Here is a 9,887-nt window from a genome sequence, read left to right as displayed (position 1 = left end):
TTACTTTTTGATTATTAAAAAATCAGCTTCCGGGGGATTGCTAATCAACTGAATAATACAGAATAAGACTAGTTCCTCTCGGTACAGAAAGGGTCAAACGATGGAGGATTGTCTCCTAGCCTAGCTGAATAAATTTGCAAGGCTACCGAAACAAAAACATATAAGATGATTGGGAGGGTCTGTCTCGGCAGAATTACATTAATTGATACACAGTAAATGCATACGAGCTCACAAAATTGATCTAGTGACATACTGCGAATTATCTGGTGCATATAGTGTTGTACTATTCGAAGTACAATACCTTATTTCAGTCTAATCCAAGGTATCTTGATCCAACCTACGAGAAAATGGATGATGATAGGAGTCCACTATCCTACCACCCCACCACTCTCACCCCCACACTGAGTAGAACTGAGTGAGGTGGTAAGCCTTGGCAGTATGAGTTTGGTCGCGGAAAGAGAAGTGTGTAGTGCCCGTTCTCCTTCATCTTCTCTTTATTTTATTTCCGTGTTTAGTCTAAGGACTGTGGTTCTGTACACCTTAAGACTAAAAACTGTTTAGTGATTGAGAAAAGCTAAAGTGTGGGCGTATTCAATCTTCGTGTATCCTTCGCATTGCCCTTAGCGACCGACTGAATCCAGACCGACGGGGACCTGCAGGCAGAGCCTTGCTCCGTGTCTGACATCAAACCCCGCATCCACTCTCATAGTATGTATAGATATTACTTTCTAGTAGTTAACGACTTCATTGCATCAGACTTACACTTGTAGAAACAATCGCATTGCATCATGATTGAAGGATAATCCCATATCTGAGATCTCAAGAATAGAAATTGTGTCCACCGAAAGTGGCAGATCGATCCATATCGTTCATTAGAAAGCAGTGAAAGGAGAACACCAGTGTGGAGATGTCATACGTTGGCAGGCCCGAGTGATTTCGACAATGAATATAATATTTTGTTTGAGCTTGTGAAGGCTGTTCACTGACGTTGCTGTACAGTTGGTTTGTGATTCTTGACTGGTCATTTTTTCTATATTTTTGTAGGAACGCATTCTAATGTTCCTTCTAAATTTTAATGGTTTAGGATACTCTACATTTTGTTCTGTAGTGAATTGTAGCCAAGATAAGTGAAGAAACTATATAAATGTTAGTATCACAATTTTTAGACATATGAATTAAGGCGTTAAGAATAATAATTTTATTTGGCAATGAATCAATATACATGAAGTGCAGATAATGAAAAGCACACAGTTCGAAATAACAATTACAATTGCCGAGGGCAAAGATAACGCAAAAAAAAACCCATGTTTACAAGCTTATTTCCATTGTGGTCCTCATAGTTATGGTCATTTACCATGTCATAAGTTTAAGTTGTTTTGTCTCGTGCAATTGATTTACAGAATCATTTGAGGAAGAATATAAATATTACTGGTGATAGTCTAATCAGTATTTTGCAGTATCATAATCATGCAAACTATTTCTCATTTCTTTCAGTGTGTAATTCATAATCTATTTTTTCAATGGAATTGTAACTATTGTTAAAATAGGATATATAATCAAAATTTCATGTTTCAATGTTTCCATGATCCTATAATTTTACTGTCAAATATATTAATGTTGGGTATCTTTATAATGTTGGACCATAATGGTAATGGTAACAATGTTAATATTATCATGATTATAAATTACTATCATCATTATTATTATTTTAATATATTATCATTATTGTTACTATATATATATATATATATATATTAATGACCTCTGTCCTTGTGGAACTGAGTGGTGAAAGCAGTCAGGAACAATCTCTCACAAACAGTTCATTGGCCCCTCTCTAACTAATGACTGGTTTACTACCCCTTTATCTTTTGTATTTCACTTTAATGAAGGCTAATACAGAAGTTCTTTTATCCTACTTTCTACTACAGTCTGCTTAAAATCAAGGTTTTGTATATGTGCTGATTGAAGGGGTAGGGACCTGGTACCTCTTGGGCAGAGAAGGGCTGATCTTAAGAGTGAGAATAACAGTCTACATCTCATCCACATTACAGTGCTGTTCTTTGATTTTTGTTTCTTTTCTGCCATCACCTCTGCCAGATGAGTGTAGCATGTCTGCCTTTGGACCTCTACTACTACAGATAATACTACTACTAAGCAAGTAGCTGTTGGATAGGATTGATGTTGTATATCCACTTGTGGTGGTCCTGCAATATAAATAGCAAATCTACTGTTAAAATTCCAGAATCACACAAGCAAGGATATTTAATATAAAAATTTTGTCAATTACATCTTAATGTAACCTAACCTAGCCTAATGTAACTATTCCATAGAAAAAATAAATAGATCTCTCAGATGAAGAAAAAAAAAAGGATAATATGGTGTGATCTGGTATGGAACCCCATTTTCAAAACCCTCCAAACTCAATACTTCTATTTTAGAGGTTACTGATGGGCTGACACTCAGTCTCTAGGCTGGGCCAAGATATTTCTCTCAAATTAAGCTGTATTTCTTGCACCTTTTTATATATGAAGAGTTAGTTATTGGTAATTGCTCCATTCCTGGTAATTCATGGACATAGAAGAAACAGACAGTGCCGTGCTACTTATGTGATCTACTGAAAGGTTGCTGCTCAAGTATGTGATCTACATTTAATCTCTTTGGTACGATGTCACCTATGTAGGCATCAAGAGGTGCGAGTGGGTACATGGGGATGCCAGCGTCGGCGTCTTGATTATATATTTTTGTAGCTGTTCATAAGTTACCCTCGGATTCTGTGAGCTGGTTTGATCACATTTTCTGTGTTTATTATTACTCAAGAGTAAAAGAGAATGAGTAATACAGCAGTGACTTTATATTTTAAAATGCGAGTAGTGTGATGTGTTGTACATATGGCAGCTGATGCTGTGTGCAAGGATTTGACTCACACTGAAGTGGTTACAATGACCTTGTTCCTACATATTTAAGGTGACCAGGAAAATTATGTGAACCCACAAGATGGAACTAATATCCAATCTATTGAAAGATTGTGGCTTAAAGCTAAAATTCAAATTCTAAAAAAAATTAAGAGGTGTATATATTCATACTTTACAAGTGTATCTACAGTTTTTGTTGTGGATAATGATGAGATCTAATAGTCCAAATTCATTTGCTATATTTTTGCAAGATGTACAAACTGTTTACAGTGAAAATGAATAAAGTATTATCTTTTATTATTTTTGGTATTTTAGCAAATTTTAATTTTTGTTGCATTTTTGCAAGTTGTCAAAACTGTTTACAGTGAAAATTAATAATTTTTTATTTATTTATTTATTTATTTCTCTCCATAATTTCCTGGTATTTAGGTAGTATTGGGATGGTTTGGACACATTAGAAGCATGAGTGAAGAAAGACTAGTAAAAGAGGTGAGGAAGGCAGAGGTGGAAGGAGTGAACATGAGGGGTTGACCTAGGATAAGATGGAAGACAGAGGTGGAAGGAGTGAACATGAGGGGTTGACCTAGGATGAGATGGATGGATGGGGGTAAAAGGGGCTTTGGGAAAGAGGGGAATGTGTTGAGGACGGACGGGAGAGGACAGAAGACTGTTGACTGGAGAATGGTTGTATATAGATGATGCTGTAATGCATGATGTGGAATGGGTGGGGGATGGGGGCTGAGGGAGTATGTGCGAGAAATAGTTTGATGCAGCCCGAAGGGATTTCTCCCCATCTTCTCCTTTTCTGCATGAGGGGACAGAGAGGGGGGGTCGCCGATTTAATGAAGCTTCCTTGCTGTGGATGTGCTGTGTCTTATGACAATGCTTCTGACCCAGGGCAGTGGGCAAGATGCAGGGATGACCCGTCATCCAGGAGGTGCCAAGATAAGGGGGGGGGGAGGGGATGGGAGTGTGATAGGGATGGAATGGGTGGGAGTGGTTCTTATGTTTTTGTTTTTTTCTACCTCCCTTATAAGTGGGAAAAAGCCTTTGGTATATGTATGTATTTAGACATAATTAAATTTCTGCTATTTGGTAAATGTAGATCACTCACTAAGTGAGGTGTCATTTTGTAGATCATTTTCACAATGTAGATCACATATTTAAGTTGCACCGACAGTGGTCTTAAATTTCTCCCCCATATAAGGGAAGTAGCCAGCCAAGGCATCCACTATGACTCAATCTATTATTTCTATTATTATTATCATTACTACCACTACCACCACCAGTTACTGACAAGTCTATAAAAATAAACATGTGAAGATGGAGTAAGACATTTCGCTTGTTACAGCTTTATCCTAAATTTGGTAAAGCTGCAACAAAGAAAATTCCACTAATATAGGCTTCATCCTTATGTGGGGGTTACTTTGATTGACTCGTATATTGGGTGAAAGATTGAGCATTTGGGAATCAGGGATATTGACCTTTAATGTAGTGTAATTAGTATTTATTTTGTGTTTTTGTATGTAGTTGTTATTAATTACTTGTTTATTCTACTAATATTCACTCTTTAGATTTCAAGGTAGTAGCACCTCACCAGAAGGAATTCTTTCAGATTTCTAAGATTAATTCAGGGGTGATTGATTTGTCTGCTACCTGAATATTACATACATATACCAAGGCTTTTTCCCCCTTACAAGGGAGGTAGCCAAAAAGGAAAAGGCATATAATCATTTCCACCCATTCCATCCCTGAATACACTCCACACCCCTCCACCCTCCCTCTTATCTTAGCACCCAAGTAAGTGCTAGTTAAGTTGTTTTTTTTCATCAATTTTTTTTATTGTGTAACTGTATAAAGTGTACTTTACACTTTCCACTCAACTTCCTCCTTCATTACAACTTTTTGTGTGTAGCTTCTCATTTTTCTTGATTTATTTTATTGACAAAATTATTTCTTTTTCTTTTTTACTTGTTCTTATATAATTCATTTGTCCCCTTTGTTTTAATTTTTCAGTCTTATCATTTAGTTAGATTTTAATTTAATCTTTAAATTGTGGTACTGTATTATTCTTAAGATCTTGAAATATTAGCTCTATCAATCATGTAAGCTCTCAACTATCTATTCTTATGTTACCATTTTTCAGTCTTTTCATTTAGTTAAGATTTTAACTTGCTTTAAATTGTGGCACTATTCATAAGTTGTTGAAAATGAGATCCTTTCATCATGTAAGCTCTCAGCATTCTATTCAAATTAAGTGAGACTTGTAATGCCTTTCTGGTGTATTCATTGCATGATACAGTGTTATCATTGTATAGCATGTGATTGCTTATTTGGTAGTATCGAACATTTCTTTGTAATGGTACCAATCATTACTAAAATTACAACATACCACTTCTTGCTGAGCTGGCTCCTGCTAGCCTGTATTTTACCAATTCATCAGATTCTTCCATATCAGTTGCCACTTTCATATTTACTGGTCATTTCTTTTTCTGTTTTAGTTTCGTGATCAAATTGATTGTGACTTCAGTGTCATCTTTTAAAGACACTAAACACCATAACTGTTTAGTCTTCCAGACATATTTATCAACAGTGTTGCAGCACCATATATTTAGGTGCTGGAGTTGCAGCACCATATTTTTAGGTGCTGGAGTTGCAGCACCATATTTTTAGGTGCTGGAGTTGCAGCACCATATTTTTAGGTGCTGGAGTTGCAACACCATATATTTAGGTGCTGGAGTTGCAGCACCATATTTTTAGGTGCTGGAGGTGTCAGTATGCTGGGCAGTATTGCATGGTATGACCCGTTCAATTCCAGCCAATCTTTACTTGCATAAGACATCACAGGAGTTCTAATATAAATAATTGATGTATCTATATGAATAATGTAAAAGCCATATCATGGCAATGATGAGATTTTTTTTGAGCAACAGACAAGAGGTGCTGGAACAGTGCTCTGGTGAGCCGCAACAGCATTGCACCCCTGTCTGCATAGCTAAATAAAATAGCCTGGTAGTAGTCAGAATGAATACATATATATGCCTTTTATTAGCATCACTTGTAAGGAGCTCATGGCATTTACTTTACTGCACATCTTTGTAATTAAAAAATATATATCCAAATATCTTCTTGGGAATCCAACAGCTCCAAAAAGTTTGCCTTAATAGTTTAAGTGATCATTACCAATGCAGATGAAATAAATTTCCACCAGTTGGTTAAAAAGCTTGATATATACAGACAGGAGAGAGAGATATTGGACTCTGGAAGAGCCTTCATTAAGAGAGTAACACACCTTGACCAATTTTGAATTGTCTTTGTCAAAAGTTGGTGCTTTGATTTGCTGGTGACTTGACTGGACCTTGAGTCAGTCAGTCAACTTTGGCTAGTGACAGTATCTGGCTCCTTCCCCTCCAGGTTGGTTGTGTCATATGATTGGAAACTGCTGCTGTTCCCCATGGGTTGGTGTCTTACCATTGGTTGACTTTAGGAGTTGAGTGCATCTTCAGCCTATGATTAGTTGATTCCTCTTTCATGTTGACCCAAGCCACAACATAAGATGACAGAGGAACCATCCAATCATAGCTAGAACTCCACTAACTTCTACTATCAACCAGTGGTGAGACACCAGTCTATAGGGAATGGCTTTGCCCTCCAATCAGATAACAGGACAAATCAGGAGAGGGAAGTGCCAGAGTCCAGACATTGTTACTAGGCAAAGTCAATAAGTAACAGATTTAAGGGCCAGAGGAGCCACCATCAAATCAGGATCAACTCTTAGAGAACACGAGTCAAAGCTGGTTTAGTGTTGTGTTACTCTCCTAAGAAAGGCTATTCCAGGGTCCCTTGCCCCTCCCCTTGTTTCCTGTTTTATATTGTCACTTTTTTTTTATTGTCTTTTCTAAATCTGTCATATCACAATTTTTTATATTTGTTAGGTGCACTAGAACACTTGCATTTTTTATAAGCCTGTCTCTTTTTAGCAATACTTTTTTCAGTTTCTTTGTCAAGCCATTTTGGGTGAACCTGATTTGGGGGGGCCTCTGTCTTTAGATGGGATGTTAATATGAATCATCTTAGTAAGTGTATTTTGAAATATTTCCTGGATCTGATCTACAGGTCTTTTGCTTAATTTTGCCTCTGTCTGTAAGCTGAAGCTTCTGATCTAGTTGAATGACCAGAGCTTTACTGAAATCAGGTATTTTAGGTATACAACTATTATTATTATTATAATATTTTTTTTTTTTTTCCCCAGTTTGAATCTAAGTTATGGTCACTACTTGCAATGGTTTCACAACTTCTGCATCTGTTATCATGCTTTCACAGCTAGTAATCAATAGATCGAGTAAGTTACCATGTACTGTGGGCTCTTTTACATGGTGATCTAAGTAATTTTCACCAAGAGAATCTATCAAGCGACTACCTACATTGCCATGTTTGAGGGTTGGCCAATCACTGTCGGTAAAATTGAAATCACCCATTATCAGTGAGTCTCAGTTGCAGAAACTAGACAATTCTTGAAACAACAGTTTGTTGTCTGACAATGATAATGTTTTCAGCCAATATATTACACCTATATTCATATTTTGTCCATTTGTGTTAATTCTACCCATAATCTATCATATGCATCCTGTCTCACTTTCTCTAATACACAGGCATGAATATTGCTTTTAACATACAACAGAACACCCCCACCTTCCTTGTGGTTTCTATCCTGATGAAAGTGTTTAAATCTTGTACAGCAATCCCTTGTTATTTGTGGGGGTTATGTTTCTGATATCCCTGTCAATGGCCAGATCCACAAATACTCTCTTATATAGATATATTCTGCAAATATGCTGATATTTGCTCCTTATACATTATTATTATATTGCTATTAACATTAACGTTTTTATTATAACATTGTTTAAGATGTAGTACATTAAAGTAAAAACTGAAGACACTAGAATAAACTTTATTTCAGACTTCCTGAACCTCTTCAATATAAGTCAAATTCTTGCAGGCAGCTGATCATGCATCACAATACTCGCATTATAAAATATAAAGTTACCTCTGTATTACCCGTTCTCTTTCACTGTGAATGTTAATAACCACAGAAAATATGATCAGGCCGGTTCACAGAATATGGGGATCACTCAGCTACAACTACAAAATAAATATAATCAAGACAAAATAAATACAAATAAATAAATAAATTAATAAATTAAATACAAAATAAATATAATCAAGAATGCCAGCATTCTCATATACCTACTTGTGCCTTGTGACGTCTACATAGGTATCATCATATGGAAGGGGTTAAGAACATCTCAACAATGTGTCTAATATCCATATTGTTTTAACTTCTCCTTGGGAGCCATGCTGAGAGTGCATGTGCGGACGGTATCAGCACATGGGCACGACTGAGCAGACCGAAAGACACACATGGAGTGAGGCGGAGGTGGCATTGAACGTTCAGAAACACACGTGGAGTGAGGTGATGGTGGCGCCATACTGTATGAATGGTGGAAATATTTCCTACTTTTTTTCATATTTAATTCTATTTTTTCTTAGAAAAATCCTCAAATAATAAAACCACGAAAACAAGGGATTGCTATACTAATATGATCAACTTCAGACTCTATCAATTAATCATGTCTTGGTTACTCCTATCATATAGATTTTCACTTTTGACAATACACCTGGATTCCTTGGAATTTGTTCCAAATACCAGTGAGCATTGAAGTACCTAAGTTTTAGGAGCTCGTGATTATTCCTTTCTGACTTATTATGATTTTCTACATCATTCTTACATCTTCCACACACAAAGAAAATTTCAAAGAGCCTGTGAAAGATTACCAGACACAGCAGCTAAACTGTGGACAGTAACTGGACAAGATGTGAAAGGATTGTCATGGCCATCATGCTGAACTGAGTTGAACTCAAGGATACAAAGGCACACCTCTACTATGGGTGACAACGACGACTCTTCAATTGACAATTCTTTTGGTGAAGAACCTGAAGAGGTTAAAAGAGCTTTTGCGACAAAAGCTGTTGACACTTGCTGGTGCATTTGATGTGCCTCCTTTGAAATTCAGAAAGGTCAGCAAAAGGGATTCACCTGGGTAAGCAGTCAGAAAGACACAACAGTTAAAACACAAGTTAACACAGTTGCAGCAGCTGGTGGTTTAGACATAGCTGATATACCACCTGAAGCAACATCTAGCCAAACTTCATGTTAGAACTGTGAGGATTACACTAAAATTTTGTCTGAACTAAAGAGCAAATGTGCAGCCTCAACTAGCCATCATGAAAAACTACAGATTTTGACTATGCAGCCAAAGAGTTGGCCAAGGAAAAGTTGCTGAAGAATTTAAGTGTCAGAGAGAATGGTCAAACATGCAAGAACACTACGAGACACTGAAGGCATCTTTGCTTGTCCACCAAATAAAAGGAGACCATTATCAGATACAACAAAACAGCATGTGGCCCAGCTTTATGAGGATGATGAGTTCTCCAAGTTATGCCCAGGTATAAAATACTGTTAGTGCACGAATCAGTGGCATAAAAACTCAAAATGCAAGTACTCCTGTTGTGCAATTTGAATGAGTAGTTTGCACACTTTTGAAATAAGTATTTCACTGAGAAGATTGGCTTTTCAAAATTCTGTGAGCAGAAGCCTAAATGGTGCATTACAGTTGGAGCTTCTGGAACACACATTGTCTGTGTTTGCATGCACTGCCAAAATGTGAAGCTGATGCTGGCTGGAAAACACTCAATAATTGATGATTACAAGGAACTCGTTGCCAAAACTGTCTGTGATGTACACTCTCATAAAGAACAGAATCGGCAGTGGCTCAGTCACCATGGACCAGCACAGGTTACAAGTACCATCTTGGCTGGGTATATTTGAATGTTGTCTGATGCATTACACATTAACAAAAAAAAACACCCTAATTTCTGGAAGGCCAAAAATGGGTCAAATTTAAGGCAGAATTT

At 36.9% G+C, this 9,887-nt stretch overlaps 1 protein-coding gene across 3 annotated transcripts in view; it reads left to right on the top strand.

Annotated features, from left to right (window-relative positions):
- Window positions 1–408: 408 nt before the first annotated feature.
- LOC143036737 (uncharacterized) overlaps window positions 409–9,887 on the top strand; it is a 207,428-nt gene continuing 197,949 nt past the window's right edge. Inside the window, exon 1 of one of the 3 annotated variants that reach the window (XM_076204423.1) lies at window positions 409–708. The gene's annotated coding sequence lies outside the window, so the exon portion shown is untranslated. The remainder of the gene's footprint in view (window positions 709–9,887) is intronic. The other 2 variants (XM_076204422.1, XM_076204424.1) reach the window with 2 other exon arrangements.

Source organism: Oratosquilla oratoria, chromosome 21 (assembly GCF_046742065.1).
Source record: "Oratosquilla oratoria isolate Oo_2021 chromosome 21, ASM4674206v1, whole genome shotgun sequence".
In the NCBI taxonomy this organism is placed as follows: domain Eukaryota; kingdom Metazoa; phylum Arthropoda; class Malacostraca; order Stomatopoda; family Squillidae; genus Oratosquilla; species Oratosquilla oratoria.
This window is presented reverse-complemented; position numbering and strand designations above follow the sequence as displayed.